The sequence below is a fragment of the Papaver somniferum genome, chromosome 7, assembly GCF_003573695.1.
Source record: "Papaver somniferum cultivar HN1 chromosome 7, ASM357369v1, whole genome shotgun sequence".
Classification (NCBI taxonomy): domain Eukaryota; kingdom Viridiplantae; phylum Streptophyta; class Magnoliopsida; order Ranunculales; family Papaveraceae; genus Papaver; species Papaver somniferum.
The window spans coordinates 61,887,457-61,910,988 of NC_039364.1; the positions used below are offsets into that span (position 1 = coordinate 61,887,457).

General features: G+C 39.0%; 1 long non-coding RNA gene across 1 annotated transcript; it reads left to right on the plus strand.

Moving 5' to 3' along the window:
- The first annotated feature begins 3,191 nt into the window (after nucleotides 1-3,191).
- Nucleotides 3,192-3,667, plus strand: LOC113300483. Its single transcript, XR_003335812.1, has 3 exons — nucleotides 3,192-3,247; nucleotides 3,345-3,414; nucleotides 3,617-3,667. It is a non-coding gene; the product is annotated as an uncharacterized LOC113300483 (long non-coding RNA).
- Nucleotides 3,668-23,532: the final 19,865 nt, after the last annotated feature.

The following is a 23,532-nucleotide window of genomic DNA, read 5'->3' on the forward strand; positions in this document are numbered from 1 at the left end:
AAAGCACAAAACAAAAGCACAAAAAAACACTTTCTTATTTTTTCTGCTTCCTTCCCATATATGTTTGGAAATTTTTTTTTATTTGAAGGTCGATAATATATCTTAAATTTATTGATATTTTTTGGATTTTTTTCATATGAAAAATTGATAATAAAATCGAATGCACGAGTTTGAACTAGCACAAAGAGAAACACAAAACTTCTCAATCCGTATGAGCATCCTAAAATGAATCTATACCGTCCCTTAATTTCTGCAATCCGTATGAACATCCTAAAGAAATCTACACCATCCAAATTCTTTCACATAATTTTTTTTGTTTTTTTTTCTCATTTCCCTTCGCTCATTTTCCATCTCTTCTTCCTCTCTAACACAGAAAACCCTATGATCAAACCTTGACCCAAACTTATCACCGTCCAAAACCTTTTAGACAAAATTAAAGCTTCATGTCTCTCTCTTCCCCCCTCTTAACACACAAAAGAAACCCTAACTCTCAAATGTTCCTCCGGCTTCATTCGTTCACTGATTCATTCTCTGACTACCACCTCTGAATCCCCTTCTTTCTCACTCTCTCTGTAAAAAAATTTGCTGAAGTAGTAAATGGATCTTTCACAAGACCTAAAAATTTGGATTCCACATAAGACCTAAAATTCAGAGAGATTTATTTCTCTCATCATTATTTATGTTTAATTTTCTTCATCTGAAACTAATGGCGGCTTCATTACCGATTTGGGAAACCGGTGAGGAGATGCAGAAATTCAGAGATGAAATTGGTGGCTATGAAACAGGCTGTTGCTGCTGATGGAAGAATCAAGAAACGGGGTTTGTTTGAATTCTTATTACATGAGATTTTGTGTCACTGATTTGAATTTGGTCGCTGTTGAAGACATTGATGTTTGGGGATTCCTTTTGATTCCTAGGGTTTTTTTGTTCCTCTCTCTGTTGTAATCACTCAATATCTTTTGCTGCATATATCCCTAATTGACATCAGCCTTGTCTGGTAACATTGAGTCAGTCCCTGATGTCACATTCATTATATCTACATGTTGTGTTTCTGGTCACTCTTGTTTTTTCCTTTTTTATATTATTGTAAATTCACATAAGATATTTCTTAAGAATAATCATTAGTAAAGCTCGGAGGGTTGATTACTTGAATTTAACAGTCGTTTCTTGGATTCAAAATTCGGATAGAGTTTTGAGGCCAGATTTTGTTAGTTGTCTTAATAGATTATTGTATGTTATATTATGGTTGTGCCAACCTAGAGGATTCCCTGTCAACTGCTGAAATCTATGCCTGAATAGCTTAGAACCTAAACTACTGCCTTTCTGCCCATTGTTCCATGAAGTTATTTTGAACAATGAAAATAGTTAAATATATGCAGAAACATGGAAATTAGATGCCTCTATGCAGATCACTAGCCGAACCCCTTTTTACCATGTTGCTGCATTATTTTCTCTAGTTACATTTGGTATAAGCCGCTTCTAAATGAAGACTAGACTGGGCATTTCGTGAGTCAATTTTACAACTTGCTTTTTGCTGGACTTCTTCACACCTCCCATACAGTGGAAGGTTGATTCGGCTGTACTTTGAATAGTGTCTACCCTATTTTAGTATGTGTAAGCAGTTTCTTAAGAAGCTTATAATTTGTCCTTTTTTTTATCACTCACCAATTTTTCTCTTTTGGCATCTACGGCAGTGAGTTAGCCTTCCATTCTCTGGTCAAGTAATTCAAGCCAAAGCCTTCAATGGAGACAAAGAGGGTCTCGAGGAAGGTGGGGATGAGCACAATGGTATTATCTGCGTAACCTGCGGTCAGAACTTTCCCATGGATGAGTTTTTCTATTGCCGAGAAATCTGTTGATTAGACGGAGAAGTGGGAATATAGGGATGAACTTGTAATTCTACAGCTTGTACCAACAAGAGAGTGTACCATTGGGACAGCCTGCAGGTTTGTTTTTCTCTTAATAGGGCTCAACTTATATCTCCTTCAGTATTTTATAATTCTTAGTAAGGATGAAATCTTGCTTGTGTCTCCCTCGCTACATAATGTCCAGATTCTTTTTATGTGTATGTCCTGTTTCAATGTTTGACAACTTGACTAATACGTACCAGATAATTTGGAGCCTCGCACTGCCTTATTTCCAGGGTTACCATGACTAATAGATTTGTGATGTCCATCTATATATTTCTAGTACATGTTAAAGGATTTGGAGCCTAGCACTGCCTTATCTCCAGGGTTGACCTGACTAGCAGATTTATAGTGTCCAATTATTCGATATGATGTCACAAAATTAGACCAGTCTTATGGTGAACATTAAGTCAATGTTCGATATTTATTGTATTTTCTGATCATGCTTTTTTTTGTGAGGTCGACCGTATTCTGTAAACGCTAGAGAGATGATGTTGACATGGCTTATAGGGTTGTGGATCACCATGTAAGGTTGTTCATCGAAGCTTCACTTCCTTAAAAAAAATCAAAGCTTCACAGATGATTTCAAGTAAAACTCATCAAGGTCTGTCGTTTCTGCTCACACTAACACTGCTAGAAATCCCGTAGGAAGAAAGATGACTATTCTAGGTCTGTAAGGAGGTGGTGTACTATCAGAACATTGTTTCTGACTTGTTACTCCTAGTGGAGTTGATTTTGTTCAATCGCTTGCAACATATATTTTCTTGGAAATATGTTCTGAATAGAGTGTCACCATATTAAACTCACATATATGATGTTGCTGGTGCTCAAGAATGTGATCATGGAAGTTCATTTCACTAAGTAAAAAAGGTATAACTTAATCCAACTTGCTTGTGTGTATCTGAAAAATGAGATGAATTGCTGTTAGAGCTCTTGACTGTTTGTGATCCCAATGAGAATGTCTTTCTGTTGATGCTGCTTTTTTTTTTTATTTTATATTTAGTATCGCATTTTCTGGGCTTACGAAACTGGGTGTTAGGGTAACGTCTTCGACTATTATTCGGTGTTCACCATGTATAAATGTCCTACATATTGTGTATGTTACTGTATTTTGTGTTCAGTTGAACACATACTTCGGCCATTACATCTTTGTCTAAATCTCTGAGCCACTTGTCATATTTTGACTTGTATGCGCGATTCACAAAAGTTATCATTATGCTTATGACCTCGAGTGATGATTTTTATTTTCTTTTTCATTTCATATTAGGAATCTGACTATGTTCTTGAACCTGTTGAATTGTTACCAAGAGAATTTATTGAGGTTGCCACACCTGGGAAAGGTCTGCGTGCTGTTCATGTTTTTGAATAGTCTTGCTTCTTGGGTTAGATGTGTTGTTATCTGGAACTGGTGTCTGAAAATTTATTCTTTAATGGCAGTGCAAGAGGCCGAGATGGATAGAGCAAAGGAGGCAACCTGATCTGAGTCCTGACGAATCTGGAATCAAGAGTAAGAATTCTTTTCCTCGTTCTTAATTGGCATAAGAAATGCAAACTCACAATACTTATGTAATAATTTGACCTTGAGGATTAACTAAAACAATAGTTTGACCTTGAGAATTAACTAAAACACGTCCTCCTCTATATAAAAAAAATAAGCCTGCTATTCTATATTCACATACATCATCTTGTAAATTGTAATTTCTCTCCAGACGATTGCATCAGAGGATTCAGGGTGTCGAATATCCAGGGAAGGTGAGAGGTACTTGATACTTTTAGGGAATTATTAATTTTTTTAAATTTTTTACTTAGGTGGTTTACCAGAATCTAAAATCCACTTTTATGTAATGGCAACAGGAAAAACATAACACACGCCCAGTTTGTAGACATGAACTTCCTACAGATAATAAAGCATATGAGAGCTGGAAAGAGTGAGAAAGAGGCTGAAAAAGCGTAAAGGTATGCCGCAAATTATGTATGTTGAGACTTAATTAACTTTAGATAATAAACAAACTTGGGTTTTTGTATAGCAGTTTACCAAATTTTTAAAAGCAATTGTAATAGATGTAGCAGAACCAATAATGGTGTTACAATCAGAGTTTACTCTTGTTTATATAAAATCTTAAGATTCGATAACTGGTTCAATTCTATTTTTTATGGATGGTTATTTAGGTGAATTTTGCTACAAATGATAAAAGAGGGGGCCAGTAGGTCCCTGAAGATAAATTAAGCGATAAAAATTGCAATTTTTTCGAGTGACTAAAAGCTAATATTTGCCACGTTAAATACGTTTTGTGTCATTTTATAAAGGTTATCGCCATGGTTTGTGGTATCCTATGTGTCCAAAAGGTGAAAAATAGCCACATTGAAAACACTTGATGTGTCCAAAAGGTGAACAATAGCTACATTGAAAACACTTGATGTGTCCAAAAGGTAAACAATGGCTACATTCAAAACAGGGTGGTACAAATGTTTAGTAGCCACGGTGGTACAAATGTGTCTTTCGAAAAATGTGTCTTTCGAAAAAATTTAGCCACGGTGGTACAAATGTTTAGTAGCCATAACTTATTAATTGGTCGTGTAAAATGTTTATCATGTGTCCAAAAATATAGATGGCCATGGTACCATAGATTAAACGTGACTACAAATCATGTATTAGCCATGTTAAATTATTTTCCGTGTGTCCAAATGATAGAGATGGCCATGGATGAGAAAAATTAGTGTGACTGCAACTCATGAATTGGCCATGATAAAATGAATCTTGCGTGTCCAATTGATGACAAAGGCCACGGCTATAATAAAATTCACGTGACTTTAAGGTAAACTTTAGCCACATATAATTAAACTGTGTGTCTATAAGAATCCTATGGCCATGGTGATAGTGAAAATGCTTAACTACAAAAAAAATATTGAGTACCATATAGACACGGTTTTAGAGTTATGGCCATGGTAAATCATATTTTATAGCCACTCAAAGTTTATGTAGCCATAGGGATACCTTTTTGTCTCGGCACCTGATGCCACATTTTTGGAGTGAAAAAAATCCATGACCAAAAGCCTATGGACACGGTGATTAAGTGTGACCAATGTGAAGATTTGTACTAGTGAATCACTAATGTGTTGCTATACATGCTTCCTCAACACATCCTTCTTCTTAGTGTTGAGACGTGTAAATTCCTCAACACTCACTAATGTGTTGCTAGGCATGCTTACTCAACACATCCTTCCTCTTAGTGTTGAGACGTGTAACTTCCTCAACACTCACTACTTTGTTGCCAGGCATGCTGCCACAACACACCTTTCCTCTTAATGTTGAGATGTGTAAATTCTTCAACACTCACTATTAAGTTGCTAGGCATGCTTCCTCAACACATCCTTCCTCTTAGTATTGAGACGTGTAAATTCCTCAACACTCACTACTGTGTTTCCAGACATGCTGCCTCAACACACCTTTTCCTCTTGGTGTTGAGACGTGTAAATTCCTCAAAACATCCTTCCTCTTTGTGTTGAGACGTGTAAATTCCTCAAAACTCACTATTGTGTTCCTAGGCATGCTTCCTCAACACATCCTTGCTCTTAGTGTTGATACGTGTAAATTCATCAACACTCACTATTGTATTGCTAGGCATGCTTCCTCAACACATCCTTACTCTTAGTGTTGAGACGTGTAAAATTCTCAACACTCACTATTGTGTTGTTAGGCATGCTTCCTCAACACATCTTTCCTCTTACTGTTGAGACGTGTAAATTCCTCAACACTCACTACTGTGTTTCCAGGCATGCTGCCTCAACACACCTTTTCCTCTTAGTGTTGAGACGTGTAAATTCCTCAACACATCCTTCTTCTTAGTGTTGAGACGTGTAAATTCCTCAACACTCACTACTGTATTGTTAGGCATGCTACATCAACACATCCTTCCTCTTAGTGTTGAGACGTGTAAATTCCTCAACAATCACTACTGTGTTGCTATATATGCTTCCTCAACACATCCTTCCTCTTAGTGTTGAGACGTGTAAATTCGTCAACAATCACTACTGTGTTGCTATACATGCTTCCTCAACACATCCTTCCTCTTAGTGTTGAGACGTGCAAATTTCTAAACACTCACTACTGTGTTTTCAGGCATGATTCCACAATACACCTTTCCTCTTACTGTTAAGACGTGTAAATTCCTCAATACTCACTACTGTGTTGCTAGTCATGCTTCCTGAAGACATCCTTCATCTTAGTGTTGAGACGTGTAAATTTCTCAACAATCACTACTGTGTTGCAATACATGCTTCCTCAACACATCCTTCCTCTTAGTGTTGAGACGTGTAAATTCCTCCACACTCACTACTGTCTTGATAGGCATGCTTCCTCAACACATCCTTCCTCTTAGTGTTGAGACGTGTAAATTCCTCAACACTCACTACTGTGTTGCTAGGCATGCTTCCTAAAAACATCATTCCTCTTAGTGTTGTGACGTGTAAATTCCTCAACACTCACTACTGTGTTGCTAGTCATGCTTCCTGAACACATCCTTCATCTTAGTGTTGAGACGTGTAAATTCCTCAACAATCACTACTGTGTTGCTAAACATGCTTCCTCAACACTTCCTTCCTCTTAGTGTTGAGACGTGTAAATTTCCCAACACTCACTACAGTGTTGCTAGGCATACTTCCTCAACACATCCTTCCTATTAGTGTTGATACATGTAAATTCCTCAACACTCACTACTGTGTTGTTAGTTATGCTTCCTGACCACATCCTTTATCTTAGTGTTGAGACGTGTAAATTCCTCAACAATCACTACTGTGTTGCTACACATGCTTCCTCAACACATCCTTCTTCTTAGTGTTGAGACGTGTAAATTCCTCAACAGTCACTACTGTGTTGCTAGGCATGCTTACTCAACACATCCTTCCTCTTAGTGTTGAGACGTGTAACTTCCTCAACACTCACTACTTTGTTGCCAGGCATGCTGCCACAACACACCTTTCCTCTTAATGTTGAGATGTGTAAATTCTTCAACACTCACTACTAAGTTGCTAGGCATGCTTCCTCAACACATCCTTCCTCTTAGTGTTGAGACGTGTAAATTCCTCAACACTCACTACTGTGTTTCCAGGCATGCTGCCTCAACACACCTTTTCCTCTTGGTGTTGAGACGTGTAAATTCCTCAAAACATCCTTCCTCTTTGTGTTGAGACGTGTAAATTCCTCAAAACTCACTATTGTGTTCCTAGGCATGCTTCCTCAACACAACCTTGCTCTTAGTGTTCAGACGTGTAAATTCCTCAACACTCACTATTGTATTGCTAGGCATGCTTCCTCAACACATCCTTACTCTTAGTGTTGAGACGTCTAAAATCCTCAACACTCACTATTGTGTTGTTAGGCATGCTTCCTCATAACATCTTTCCTCTTAGTGTTGAGACGTGTAAATTCCTCAACACTCACTACTGTGTTGCCAGGCATGCTGCCTCAACACACCTTTTCCTCTTAGTGTTGAGACGTGTAAATTCCTCAACACATCCTTCCTCTTAGTGTTGAGACGTGTAAATTCCTCAAAACTCACTACTTTGTTGTTAGGCATGCTACCTCAACACATCTTTCCTCTTAGTATTGAGACTTGAAAATTCCTCAACACTCACTACTGTGTTCCCAGGCATGCTGCTACAATACACCTTTCCTCTTAGTGTTAAGACGTGTAAATTCCTCAACACTCACTACTATGTTGCTAGGCATGCTTCCTAAAAACATCATTCCTCTTAGTGTTGTGACGTGTAAATTTCCTCAACACTCACTACTGTGTTGCTAGTCATGCTTCCTGAACACATCCTTCATCTTAGTGTTGAGACGTGTAAATTCCTCAACAATCACTACTGTGTTGCTAAACATGCTTCCTCAACACTTCCTTCCTCTTAGTGTTGAGACGTGTAAATTTCTCAACACTCACTACTGTGTTGCTAGGCATGCTTCCTCAACACATCCTTCCTATTAGTGTTGATACATGTAAATTCCTCAACACTCACTACTGTGTTGCTAGTCATGCTTCCTGAACACATCCTTTATCTTAGTGTTGAGACGTGTAAATTCGTCAACAATCACTACTGTGTTGCTATACATGCTTCCTCAACACATCCTTCTTCTTAGTGTTGAGACGTGTAAATTCCTCAACACTCACTACTGTGTTGCTAGGCATGCTTACTCAACACATCATTCCTCTTAGTGTTGAGACGTGTAAATTCCTCAACACTCACTACTGTGTTGCTAGGCATGCTTCCTCAACACATCTTTCCTCTTAATGTTGAGATGTGTAAATTCCTCAACAATCACTACTGTGTTGTCAGGCATGCTTCCTCAACACATCCTTGATCTTATTGTTGAAATGTGTAACTTCCTCAACACTCACTACTGTGTCGCCAGGCATGCTGCCACAACACACCGTTCTTCTTAGTGTTGAGACGTGTAAATTCTTCAACACTCACTACTGTGTTGCTAGGCATGCTTCCTCAACACATCCTTCCTCTTATTGTTGTGACGTGTAAATTCCTCAATACTCACTACTATGTTGTCAGGCATGCTGCCTCAACACACCTTTTCCTCTTAGTGTTGAGACGTGTAAATTCCTCAACACATCATTCCTATTAGTGTTGAGACGTGTAAATTCCTCAATACTCACTATTGTGTTTCTAGGCATGCTTCCTCAACACATCCTTGCTCTTAGTGTTGAGACGTGTAAATTCCTCAACACTCACTACTGTGTTTCCAGGCATGCTGCCACAATACACATTTCCTCTTAGTGTTAAAATGTGTAAATTTTTGAACACTCACTACTGTGTTGCTAGGCATGCTTCCTCAACACATCCTTCCTCTTAGTGTTGAGACGTGTAAATTCCTCAACACTCACTATTATGTTGCCGGGCATGCGGCCACAACACACCTTTCCTCTTAGTGTTGAGACGTGTAAATTCCTCAACACTCACTACTGTGTTGCTAGTCATGCTTCATTAACACATCCTTAATCTTAGTGTTGAGACGTGTAAATTCCTCAATACTCACTACTGTGTTGCTAGGAATGCTTCCTCAACACATCATTCCTCTTAGTGTTGAGACGTGTAAATTCCTCAACACTCACTACTGTGTTGCTAGGCATGCTTCCTCAACACATCCTTACTCTTAATGTTGAGACATGTAAATTCCTCAACACTCACTACTGTGTTTCCAGACATGCTGCCACAACACACCTTTCCTCTTAGTGTTTCCTCAACACTCATTACTGTGTTGCTAGGCATACTTCCTCAACACATCCTTCCTCTTAGTGGTGAGACGTGTAAATTTCTCAACATTCACTACTGTGTTGCCAGGCATGTTGCCACAACACACCTTTCCTCTTAGTATTGAGACGTGTAAATTCCTCAACACTCACCACGGTGTTGCTAGGCATGCTTCCTCAACACATCCTTCCTCTTAGTGTTGAGACGTATAAATTCCTCAACACTCGCTACTGTTTTGATAGTCATGCTTCCTGAACACATCCTTCATCTTAGTGTTGAGACGTGTAATTTCCTCAACAATCATTATTGTTTTGATATACATGCTTCCTCAACACATCCTTCCTCTTAGTGTTGAGACGTGTAAATTCATCAACACTCACTACTGTATTGCTAGGCATGCTTCCTCAACACATCCTTCCTCTTAGTGTTAAGACGTGTAAATTCCTCAACACTCACTACTGTGTTGCTAGGTATGCTTCCTGAACACATCCTTCCTCTTAATGTTGAGACGTGAAAATTCCTCAACACTCACTACTGTATTGCTAGTCATGCTTCCTGAACACATCATTCATCTTAGTGTTGAGACGTGTAAATTCCTCAACACTCACTACTGTGTTGCTAGTAATGCTTCCTTAACACATCCTTCATCTTACTGTTGAGACGTGTAAATTCCTCAACACTCACTACTGTGTTGCTAGGAATGCTTCCTCAACACATCCTTCCTCTTAGTGTTGAGACGTGTAAATTTCTCAACACTCACTACTGTGTTGCTAGGCCTGCTTCCTCAACACATGCTTCCTCTTACTGTTGAGACGTGTAAATTCTTCAACACTCACTACTGTGTTGCCAGGCATGCTGCCACAACACACCTTTCCTCTTAGTGTTTCCTCAACACTCACTACTGTGTTGCTAAACATGCTTCCTCAACACTTCCTTCCTCTTAGTGTTGAGACGTGTAAATTTCCCAACACTCACTACTGTGTTGCTAGGCATGCTTCCTCAACACATCCTTCCTATTAGTGTTGATACATGTAAATTCCTTAACACTCACTACTGTGTTGCTAGTTATGCTTACTGAACACATCCTTCATCTTAGTGTTGAGACATGTAAATTCCTCAACAATCACTACTGTGTTGCTATACATTCTTCCTCAACACATCCTTCCTTTTATTGTTGAGACGTGTAAATTCCTCAACACTCACTACTATATTGCTAGGCATGCTTCCTCAACACATCATTTCTCTTAGAGTTAAGACGTGTAAATTCCTCAACACTCACTACTGTGTTGCCAGGCATGCTGCCTCAACACACCTTTTCCTCTTAGTGTTGAGACGTGTAAATTCCTCAACACATCCTTCCTCTTAGTGTTGAGACGTGTAAATTCCTCAACACTCACTAATTTGTTGTTAGGCATGCTACCTCAACACATCTTTCCTCTTAGTGTTGAGACTTGAAAATTCCTCAACACTCACTACTGTGTTCCCAGGCATGCTGCTACAATACACCTTTCCTCTTAGTGTTAAGACGTGTAAATTCCTCAACACTCACTACTGTGTTGCTAGGCATGCTTCCTAAAAACATCATTCCTCTTAGTGTTGTGACGTGTAAATTTTCTCAACACTCACTACTGTGTTGCTAGTCATGCTTCCTGAACACATCCTTCATCTTAGTGTTGAGACGTGTAAATTCCTCAACAATCACTATTGTGTTGCTAAACATGCTTCCTCAACACTTCCTTCCTCTTAGTGTTGAGACGTGTAAATTTCTCAACACTCACTACTGTGTTGCTAGGCATGCTTCCTCAACACATCCTTCCTATTAGTGTTGATACATGTAAATTCCTCAACACTCACTACTGTGTTGCTAGTCATGCTTCCTGAACACATCCTTTATCTTAGTGTTGAGACGTGTAAATTCGTCAACAATCACTACTGTGTTGCTATACATGCTTCCTCAACACATCCTTCTTCTTAGTGTTGAGACGTGTAAATTCCTCAACACTCACTACTGTGTTTCTAGGCATGCTTACTCAACACATCATTCCTCTTAGTGTTGAGACGTGTAAATTCCTCAACACTCACTACTGTGTTGCTAGGCATGCTTCCTCAACACATCTTTCCTCTTAATGTTGAGATGTGTAAATTCATCAACAATCACTACTGTGTTGTCAGGCATGCTTCCTCAACACATCCTTGATCTTATTGTTGAAATGTGTAACTTCCTCAACACTCACTACTGTGTTGCCAGGCATGCTGCCACAACACACCGTTCTTCTTAGTGTTGAGACGTGTAAATTCTTCAACACTCACTACTGTGTTGCTAGGCATGCTTCCTCAACACATCCTTCCTCTTATTGTTGTGACGTGTAAATTCCTCAATACTCACTACTATGTTGTCAGGCATGCTGCCTCAACACACCTTTTCCTCTTAGTGTTGAGACGTGTAAATTCCTCAACACATCATTCCTATTAGTGTTGAGACGTGTAAATTCCTCAATACTCACTATTGTGTTTCTAGGCATGCTTCCTCAACACATCCTTGCTCTTAGTGTTGAGACGTGTAAATTCCTCAACACTCACTACTGTGTTTCCAGGCATGCTGCCACAATACACATTTCCTCTTAGTGTTAAAATGTGTAAATTTTTGAACACTCACTACTGTGTTGCTAGGCATGCTTCCTCAACACATCCTTCCTCTTAGTGTTGAGACGTGTAAATTCCTCAACACTCACTATTATGTTGCCGGGCATGCGGCCACAACACACCTTTCCTCTTAGTGTTGAGACGTGTAAATTCCTCAACACTCACTACTGTGTTGCTAGTCATGCTTCATTAACACATCCTTAATCTTAGTGTTGAGACGTGTAAATTCCTCAATACTCACTACTGTGTTGCTAGGAATGCTTCCTCAACACATCATTCCTCTTAGTGTTGAGACGTGTAAATTCCTCAACACTCACTACTGTGTTGCTAGGCATGCTTCCTCAACACATCCTTACTCTTAATGTTGAGACATGTAAATTCCTCAACACTCACTACTGTGTTTCCAGACATGCTGCCACAACACACCTTTCCTCTTAGTGTTTCCTCAACACTCATTACTGTGTTGCTAGGCATACTTCCTCAACACATCCTTCCTCTTAGTGGTGAGACGTGTAAATTTCTCAACATTCACTACTGTGTTGCCAGGCATGTTGCCACAACACACCTTTCCTCTTAGTATTGAGACGTGTAAATTCCTCAACACTCACCACGGTGTTGCTAGGCATGCTTCCTCAACACATCCTTCCTCTTAGTGTTGAGACGTATAAATTCCTCAACACTCGCTACTGTTTTGATAGTCATGCTTCCTGAACACATCCTTCATCTTAGTGTTGAGACGTGTAATTTCCTCAACAATCATTATTGTTTTGATATACATGCTTCCTCAACACATCCTTCCTCTTAGTGTTGAGACGTGTAAATTCATCAACACTCACTACTGTATTGCTAGGCATGCTTCCTCAACACATCCTTCCTCTTAGTGTTAAGACGTGTAAATTCCTCAACACTCACTACTGTGTTGCTAGGTATGCTTCCTGAACACATCCTTCCTCTTAATGTTGAGACGTGAAAATTCCTCAACACTCACTACTGTATTGCTAGTCATGCTTCCTGAACACATCATTCATCTTAGTGTTGAGACGTGTAAATTCCTCAACACTCACTACTGTGTTGCTAGTAATGCTTCCTTAACACATCCTTCATCTTACTGTTGAGACGTGTAAATTCCTCAACACTCACTACTGTGTTGCTAGGAATGCTTCCTCAACACATCCTTCCTCTTAGTGTTGAGACGTGTAAATTTCTCAACACTCACTACTGTGTTGCTAGGCCTGCTTCCTCAACACATGCTTCCTCTTACTGTTGAGACGTGTAAATTCTTCAACACTCACTACTGTGTTGCCAGGCATGCTGCCACAACACACCTTTCCTCTTAGTGTTTCCTCAACACTCATTACTGTGTTGCTAGGCATACTTCCTCAACACATCCTTCCTCTTAGTGGTGAGACGTGTAAATTCCTCAACACTCATTACTGTGTTGCCAGTCATGTTGCCACAACACACCTTTTCTCTTAGTGTTGAGACGTGTAAATTCCTAAACACTCACCACGGTGTTGCTAGGCATGCTTTCTCAAAACATCCTTCCTCTTAGTGTTGAGACGTTTAAATTCCTCAACACTCGCTATTGTTGCTAGTCATGCTTACTGAACACATCCTTCATCTTAGTGTTGAGACGTGTAAATTCCTCAACAATCACTACTGTGTTGCTATATAATGCTTCCTCAACACATCCTTCCTCTTAGTGTTGAGACGTGTAAATTCCTCAACACTCACTACTATATTGCAAGGCATGCTTCCTGAACACATCATTTCTCTTAGAGTTAAGACGTGTAAATTCCTCAACACTCACACTGTGTTGCTAGGTATGCTTCTGAACACATCCTTCCTCTTAATGTTGAGACGTGAAATTCCTCAACACTCACTACTGTATTGCTAGTCATGCTTCCTGAACACATCATTCATCTTAGTGTTGAGACGTGTAAATTCCTCAACACTCACTACTGTGTTGCTAGTAATGCTTCCTTAACACATCCTTCATCTTACTGTTGAGACGAATAAATCCCTCAACATCACTACTGTGTTGCTAGGAATGCTTCCTCAACACATCCTTCCTCTTAGTGTTGAGACGTGTAAATTTCTCAACACTCACTACTGTGTTGCTAGGCCGCTTCCTCAACACATGCTTCCTCTTACTGTTGAGACGTGTAAATTCTTCAACACTCACTACTGTGTTGCCAGGCATGCTGCCACAACACACCTTTCCTCTTAGTGTTTCCTCAACACTCACTACTGTGTTGCTAAACATGCTTCCTCAACACTTCCTTCCTCTTAGTGTTGAGACGTGTAAATTTCCCAACACTCACTACTGTGTTGCTAGGCATGCTTCCTCAACACATCCTTCCTATTAGTGTTGATACATGTAAATTCCTTAACACTCACTACTGTGTTGCTAGTTATGCTTACTGAACACATCCTTCATCTTAGTGTTGAGACATGTAAATTCCTCAACAATCACTACTGTGTTGCTATACATTCTTCCTCAACACATCCTTCCTTTTATTGTTGAGACGTGTAAATTCCTCAACACTCACACTACTATATTGCTAGGCATGCTTCCTCAACACATCATTTCTCTTAGAGTTAAGACGTGTAAATTCCTCAACACTCACTACTGTGTTGCCAGGCATGCTGCCTCAACACACCTTTTCCTCTTAGTGTTGAGACGTGTAAATTCCTCAACACATCCTTCCTCTTAGTGTTGAGACGTGTAAATTCCTCAACACTCACTAATTTGTTGTTAGGCATGCTACCTCAACACATCTTTCCTCTTAGTGTTGAGACTTGAAAATTCCTCAACACTCACTACTGTGTTCCCAGGCATGCTGCTACAATACACCTTTCCTCTTAGTGTTAAGACGTGTAAATTCCTCAACACTCACTACTGTGTTGCTAGGCATGCTTCCTAAAAACATCATTCCTCTTAGTGTTGTGACGTGTAAATTTTCTCAACACTCACTACTGTGTTGCTAGTCATGCTTCCTGAACACATCCTTCATCTTAGTGTTGAGACGTGTAAATTCCTCACAATCACTATTGTGTTGCTAAACATGCTTCCTCAACATTCCTTCCTCTTAGTGTTGAGACGTGTAAATTCCTCAACAATCACTACGTGTTGCTAGGCATGCTTCCTCAACACATTCCTTCCTATTAGTGTTGATACATGTAAATTCCTCAACACTCACTACTGTGTTGCTAGTCATGCTTCCTGAACACATCCTTATTTAGTGTTGAGACGTGTAAATTCGTCAACAATCACTACTGTGTTGCTATACATGCTTCCTCAACACATCCTTCTTCTTAGTGTTGAGACGTGTAAATTCCTCAACACTCACTACTGTGTTGCTAGGCATGCTTACTCAACACATCCTTCCTCTTAGTGTTGAGACGTGTAAATTCCTTAACACTCACTAATTTGTTGTTAGGCATGCTACCTCAACACATCTTTCCTCTTAGTGTTGAGACTTGAAAATTCCTCAACACTCACTACTGTGTTCCCAGGCATGCTGCTACAATACACCTTTCCTCTTAGTGTTAAGACGTGTAAATTCCTCAACACTCACTACTGTGTTGCTAGGCATGCTTCCTAAAAACATCATTCCTCTTAGTGTTGTGACGTGGTAAATTTTCTCAACACTCAACTGTGTTGCTAGTCATGCTTCCGAACACATCCTTCATCTTAGTGTTGAGACGTGAAATTCTCAACAATCACTACTGTGTTGCTAAACATGCTTCCTCAACACTTCTTTCCTCTTAGTGTTGAGACGTGTAAATTTCTCAACACTCAATACTGTGTTGCTAGGCATGCTTCCTCAACACATCCTTCCTATTAGTGTTGATACATGTAATTCCTCAACACTCACTACGTGTTGCTAGTCGCTTCCTGAACACATCCTCTTAGTGTTGAGACGTGTAAATTCGTCAACATCACACTGTGTTGCTATACATGCTTCCTCAACACATCCTTCTTCTTAGTGTTGAGACGTGTAAATTCTCAACACTCACTACTGTGTTTCTAGGCATGCTTACTCAACAATCATTCCTCTTAGTGTTGAGACGTGTAAATTCCTCAACACTCACTACTGTGTTGCTAGGCATGCTTCCTCAACACACTTTCCTCTTAATGTTGAGATGTGTAAATTCATCAACAATCACTACTGTGTTGTCAGGCATCTCCTCAACACATCCTTGATCTTATGGTGAAATGTGTAACTTCCTCAACACTCACTACTGTGTTGCCAGGCATGCTGCCACAACACACCGTTTCTCTAGTGTTGAGACGTGTAAATTCTTCAACACTCACTACTGTGTTGCTAGGCATGCTTCCTCAACACATCCTTCTATTGTTGTGACGTGTAAATTCCTCAATACTCACTACTATGTTGTCAGGCATGCTGCCTCAACACACCTTTTCCTCTTAGTGTTGAGACGTGTAAATTCCTCAACACATCATTCCTATTAGTGTTGAGACGTGTAAATTCCTCAATACTCACTATTGTGTTTCTAGGCATGCTTCCTCAACACATCCTTGCTCTTAGTGTTGATACGTGTAAATTCCTCAACACATCATTCCTATTAGTGTTGAGACGTGTAAATGATGAGTGCCAAATATTGTATATATTTATCCCTTTTTGTTGGCATTTAACTCATCTTTTGTGCATTAATTCTACATTTTATCCCATATTCTGTATTTTCATTGTTTTCAAGAATAAATATTTTTCTTACTTAATTTGCATTTTTAGGTAATAAATAAAGTTTGGATGAATTGCGGAGCGGAAAAGAGCAGAAAAGTAGTGAAAAGCCGGGAGGAATTACGCAAAGAAGCCGTGAAGAATGATGTGCGGAAGACCAAAAGGGTAGAAATGGGCTTGAAGAAGAAGAATTGATCTTAAAGAAGAAGTGGGCTCTAGATTGTCCAAGCCCAAAACTCATTTCTCAAACCCAAATTCCTAAAACCCAAATCCATTCTCGCCTCCGCCTGTAGCCGTCAGATTGGATCTCAGCTGAATCCAATGGTCGCTTCAGTAAGTGCATCAAAATCCGAGGTTCTTGTCAAACACCATAGTGCTTAAATTCCAAGCCTTCAGATTAGATTGCCTTTGAATCCTACGGTCGCTCCTATGCCTGTGCATCAAATATCGATACTCCCGCTTAAACTACAACACCTAACCTAATCTGCACCGTTAACTTCGTTGTATTTTACATCCAACGGTTGCTACAAACTCTGTTCCATCTCCACCGTCCGATCCACCTACCATCTCCATATCCTAAGGCTTCAGCTTGCGATACATCAACTTTTCTGTACCGACTCACACCGAAATAACCCTAGCATATAAACCCCCAAAATAGACCTAACCCTAATCATTTTCACTCCCCTCTTCTCTTCCTTCTACCCGTACCACCACCAACTGCCACTGCCGCTCCACCGTACCACCATGTCCGCCACCCACCAACTCTGGCCACAACCACACCACCTTCTTTATCATCCACCACCCCTACCGCACATGTAACTTTCAATCAACTTCATCAACATCACACACTATTTCAGTGACGTGTGGAATTGATGAGAATGATTGCATGTTATCAATCGAAGCTAGAAAGGCATGGGAAGGAGCAGTGAAGTCAGAGGAAGATGGGTCACGATTGATTGAAGAAATTGCGCCATCAAAGTAAGATTTTACGAAACCCTAATTTCTCAATTTTTTGGGATTTTTATAGAAACCCTAATTTCTGTTAGGAGAAGCAATGAATTAGTTATGGGTTCAATTTGTACTGTCAAAAATTAGGTAAATCATATACCTAATTTCACTGTTTGAATTTGGGTATTTTTCTATAAACCCTAAATTGGGTATTGGGTATAAAAGGGAACTGTGGGTTTGTGTGTGAGGTTTTATGCTGGACTAGCCAGTGTCCAGAACTTTGTTGTATATGTTCTATTCTTGGTATTCACTGTGTAATGTTCATGTTCTGTTTATGTTCAATTTTTGAATTCATGTTTCAATTATCTTGTATGATGTATGTTAGTGTTAGCATGTTAGTCATGAGCTAAGTCTCACTAGCTGAGGCTCAATGAAACTTCAGTGCACTGTCTGATAGTGGAATGCTAGGTTAGAGCCTTAGTGCATTGTTTTGATTGAGCAATGAGAAGAGATTGATGCTCATAGTGCCTGTGATTGATTGTTCTGTCAAAAGACAGTCAATGCTAGGGGCAAACTAGTGAGCAAATTAGTTTTCCTCCCATTCTAGATGTATGCATAGGATTTTCAACTCAACCTAGGATCACATTGTTTGGCTAGGACACAAAGGTGGACTCTAAGCCTTAGCTTAGACCACAATACCTTATTTCAGTCACTTACAATTTCAGTCTTATTTTGCTCCCTGCTCAGCTAAATTTCTTAGCTATCTTGCTGTTTATTTCTTGTATTTTGAAGCCTGTTGTGCATTGAAATCAGTGCACAAACTCACCCCTGCCCTTGGCTCACAGCCTTGGTTCCATGCTGTTTTGTCATCCTTGCTTTGATTAACTGTTTTGGTTCTTTGCAATTGCCATTTTACTTTGCCCTGCTCACTGCCATAGTGCCTTGTCTCCATTGCTAACTTAGGAAAACTTCTTGTATGCTCCCACTCCCTGTGGACAAACCCCTACTCATCCCTATACTATAAAGCTTGGCCTTGTATACTTGCAAGTTTCTGTGTGTTTTCCATTGGCACACCAAGTTTTTGGCGCCGCTGCCGGGGACACCAAGTTTTTGGCGCCGCTGCCGGGGAGTGGTGCTTCCATCTGCTGATTTCCTTTGCTGATTTTCTTTTGTGGTGTTGCTGATAAACAAGCCTGCAAACTGCCTGTTGCTGTTGTTGAGCTGTGCTGCTAGCCTGAACTGCTGCCTGAAGCCTACCTGTGCTGCTGCTGCTGCTTCCTGTTGCTGCTGCCAGCCTCTGCTGCTGCCAAGACTGCTGTTGTTGCTGCTCCCTGCTGCTGCTGCTGAGTCCCTGCTGAAGCTGCTGCAGCTGGTGTAAGATAAAGCCCAACTGGGCTTGTGAAGTGAACTGATTTGAACCAAGCCCAACTGGGCCTTGAGTGTTGAAGCCGAAGCTTAGGATGATCCAAAGCCCAACTGGGCTTTTGCAACCAAACTGAGCAGCTGGGCTGTGCTTCAAAGGTAAGCCTAAACCCATTAAGAGAACCCAACCTGTGGGCTTCCATTTTTAATCTGTGGGCTTGTAATAATTTTTTTTATTTTAATTTTATTTCTTTCTTTATTTGGGATTGTAATAATTTTAGTTTTATTTTTATTTTATTTTTTTTGTGGGTTTGTAATAATTAGTTTTATTTTTATTTCTTTCTTTATTTGGGCTTGTAATTTAGTTGTTTGTTAGGCTTGTAGTTTCTTTTAAACTAAAATTTGGGCTTCAAAACCCAACCCAAAAAAAAAAAAAAAAAAACTTTGCTCCTTATTTCAAAAACCAAAATTTTATCCCAAGCAAAACCAAATTTTCTTTTCAAAACCCTTTCAAACCAAATTTTCAAAACCCATAAAAACCAAATTTTTCCCATCAAAAACCAAATGTTTTTCATTCCCATCAAAACCAAAATTTTCCCATAAAAAACCAAATTTTGAAAACCCTTTAAAACCAAATAGTGGGCTTTGTGTCTTTTCAGTATGGCCCAACCTAATACTCTCCATGAATACATGTATCCCACAATAAAAATTCCATTATCATGTATTGTCTTACCTCAAACCAATAACCCTTTTAAAATAAATGCAAGCATGATACAAATACTTCCTATATTTCGAGGGTTCGATTCTGAGAACCCCTATACTCATGTAAGAGAGTTTGAACAAATTTGTCGGACTATGCAACCTGATCATATGTCCGAAGACTCTTTGAAATTGCGTTTGTTTACTTTTTCTTTAAAGGAAAAGGCCAAAACATGGTTTTACGGTTTGAGACCGCAGTCAATCACCACTTGGGACCAACTCACAAATCAATTTGTCGGAAAGTTCTTTCCACATCATAGGACCATCTCTATTCGTCGAAGTATTAATTGTTTTGTCCAGTTAGATGGAGAAACACTTTTTCATTATTTTGAACGATTTAATGATTTGTTGTTTGAGTGTCCTCATCATGGCCTCGAGAAGTGGAGACTGGTCGCCATTCTTTATGAGGGACTAGACTTTAAGTCTCGAGCCTTGGTTGAATCTATGTGTAATGGTGAATTCATTGATAAAACTGTGGACGATGCATGGTTGTTTCTAGCTGAAGTTGCAAAGAAAACCCATCAGTGGGAAACCTATAGGGAAACTAGGACCATGCCACATGATATGGGTAATCACCATGAGTCAGATGTTGATTTTCCCAATGAGCTTAATTCTGGATATAGTGTTTCATACCCTATTGCTGAAAATGTCAATCCATATTCACCTATTTTAGAGGAAGATGTATGGACGAAAAACACTAATGGTGTTGACAAAGTAGGATTTTCATGTATTTGTGATGATGATGATTATGATGATGTTATATTAGAAGAACATGTCTATGCTGAAAATGTTATGGAACCTTTGGGTTCAAATACATTAGGCTTTTCTGCCCCGACCTTCATGAATGATGTTTCTTCTAGTATTCCATATACATGTGATGAGGCTACTGATTTAGATATTGTGCAGTTATCCTGTGAAGAGCATGACTTAGGTAATGTTGAATCTTCTGTTGACACTAATGATCCTATGCATGAAAATATAGTTGATGTGTCTGATTCCATACTTAAGCCACAATATATTGCTTCTTTTGATGTTAATTTGGATATTTCGGATAACCATGATTCTGAATTTGGACTTGTGAAATTGTGTTGTGATGATGAGCATGCTACACAACTTGATTATGATTTAGAAAATGCTGATGTGACTGATAATATTGGTACTTTTGATCTCATGCATGTGAGAAACTTAGATGTCACCTTCTTGCCTAAGTCACAGATTGAGATTATTCCACCCAACCTAGATTTGGTTTGTAACAAAAATTTTAAACCAACTTTTCTGAAGATTCCCAACCTAGGATTGGAACTGTGTGCCTCTCAAGTCCTCTTGGACTATTTTGCATCTAAATACAATACTTTTAAGGAGCCACAGTTGGAATATGCATGTTTGTCCATCCCAAACAAAGTCCATTTTCAGTTAGACCTTGTGAATCCTGCACCCCTAAAATTGTTAGATTTTGTGCTTAAAAGTAAACCTGTTGAAAAATTTAGGTTTAGGGGTGATTCATCCGGTTTTTCACTCTCGCTCTCATTTCAGTCCAAATTTAGTGTTTTGAAACTGTCTATGTTTCAACACTTTGTCTTTTGGGTTGATCCTCAACTCTTTAGATTGTTAGTGTATGGTGAATTTTTGTATATAATCCAGTAGATAAAAATTTTAAAAACCCTTTTGTTCCTTTTATATATATTTTGCTAATCCAATATGATCTCGGCTGACATATGTTGGATTCTTGCCCTGAATAACGGAGTTCTAATATTACTTTCGCCGAAATCGGGTATTCTCTTTCCTTTTTCTCTACTCAACATGATCCTCTTCATATGTTGTATTATAATTTTGTTCATATTTTGAAACATTGAGGACAATGTTTAGTTCAGGTTTGGGGGTATAGAGTAGATACCATGATAATATGCCATAATTGAAAACAAGAACTCCCTCTTTTTGAAAAAATTTGAAAAATTCCAAAAAAAATTAGAAAAATGATAAAAACATAAAAATGGAGCTCATTTACCTTGAAATGTTGACTCTTGTGCAAATATGTAATTATTAGGAGTCTTAGTCTAGATATTTAGGCACCCTGATTCTAGCACAATTCACATAGTGATAAGAAACTTGCACGCGCACGATCTACCAATACATGTATAGCCTCGATCTTCAAGGTGTTTGATAGGAAGTTAGATTGCCAATCACTTTAGAATACTGAATGAGACTTGACTAGCTTGTTCTTTGGTTGGCTGGGATAGAAGTTGGAGGATACGTTAAGAAAAGCAACCATAGAATTTGACCGGATGCATTCGATAAGGGCCACCTCTTGCTAAGAGTCATGTAATTATGTTTTTCTTTTTGTTCATGTATCAAAAGTGTCACTATGTTGTAAACATCAAAGTTATTTCTTCTTTAAAAAATCAAAAAAAATAAAAAAATAAAAAAAAATAAAAAAAAATAATTCAATCAAGTATTTATTTATTCCATGTTTTGTCATGTTAAAGACAATAGTTCTCTCTTGTTCCAAAAATAAAAGAGAGTAATCAATGTAAATAAGAGTCATGTAAAGAGTCATCTTTTTGTTGTAAATAGTCTTGTAATAAGCAAGGAGGGTACAGCCATCGATGTATAACGCGGGTAAACTGAAATATCACCAACTCATTGGGTGAACATTCACAATTCTCGTAAAGACGGACAGCTAGCTTGGCTTAGAATTCGGTTCTTAGCCTAAAAACTATCTCTTGGTGATTAGTAGTCATAACTTCAGATCTTTCTTTACACATGTGTAGATACACTTTACACTCTTATCACATGTCTTTTTTTGTTATCAGTGCTAGGATTGTGCCTTTGATAGCTAGATTGACATCTCCATTTTGCTGTGAGCTTAAACTGACTTGCATATGTCACATTTGATGGAATCTGAGCTTATATTTTGACCTAGAACTTTGTAGGTACGTTCTAAGCAAACCTTCACGAGACTTAACTCGTCCACTAGGGACACTTAGTGGTTTAAAAGGCTTAGTGCATATGCTAAATGCATTCGAGAGACCAGCGACAGTGGTATAGTTAGGATTTCCTTAGTTTTGTTTTACTTGAGGACAAGTAAAATTCAGGTTTGGGGGTATTTGATGAGTGCCAAATATTGTATATATTTATCCCTTTTTGTTGGCATTTAACTCATCTTTTGTGCATTAATTCTACATTTTATCCCATATTCTGTATTTTCATTGTTTTCAAGAATAAATATTTTTCTTACTTAATTTGCATTTTTAGGTAATAAATAAAGTTTGGATGAATTGTGGAGCGGAAAAGAGCAGAAAAGTAGTGAAAAGCCGGGAGGAATTACGCAAAGAAGCCGTGAAGAATGATGTGCGGAAGACCAAAAGGGTAGAAATGGGCTTGAAGAAGAAGAATTGATCTTAAAGAAGAAGTGGGCTCTAGATTGTCCAATCCCAAAACTCATTTCTCAAACCCAAAGCCTAAAACCCAAATCCATTCCCGCCTCCGCCTGTAGCCGTCAGATTGGATCTCAGCTGAATCCAATGGTCGCTTCAGTAAAGTGCATCAAAATCCGAGGTTCTTGTCAAACACCATAGTTCTTAAATTCCAAGCCTTCAGATTAGATTGCCTTTGAATCCTACGGTCGCTCCTATGCTTGTGCATCAAATATCGATACTCCCGCTTAAACTACAACACCTAACCTAATCTTGCACCGTTAACTTCGTTGTATTTTACATCCAACGGTTGCTACAAACTCTGTTCCATCTCACCGTCCGATCCACCTACCATCTCCATATCCTAAGGCTTCAGCTTGCGATACATCAAACTTTTTTGTACCGACTCACACCGAAATAACCCTAGCATATATAACCCCAAAATAGACCTAACCCTAATCATTTTCACTCCCCTCTTCTCTTCCTTCTACCCGTACCACCACCAACTCCACTGCCGCTCCACCGTACCAC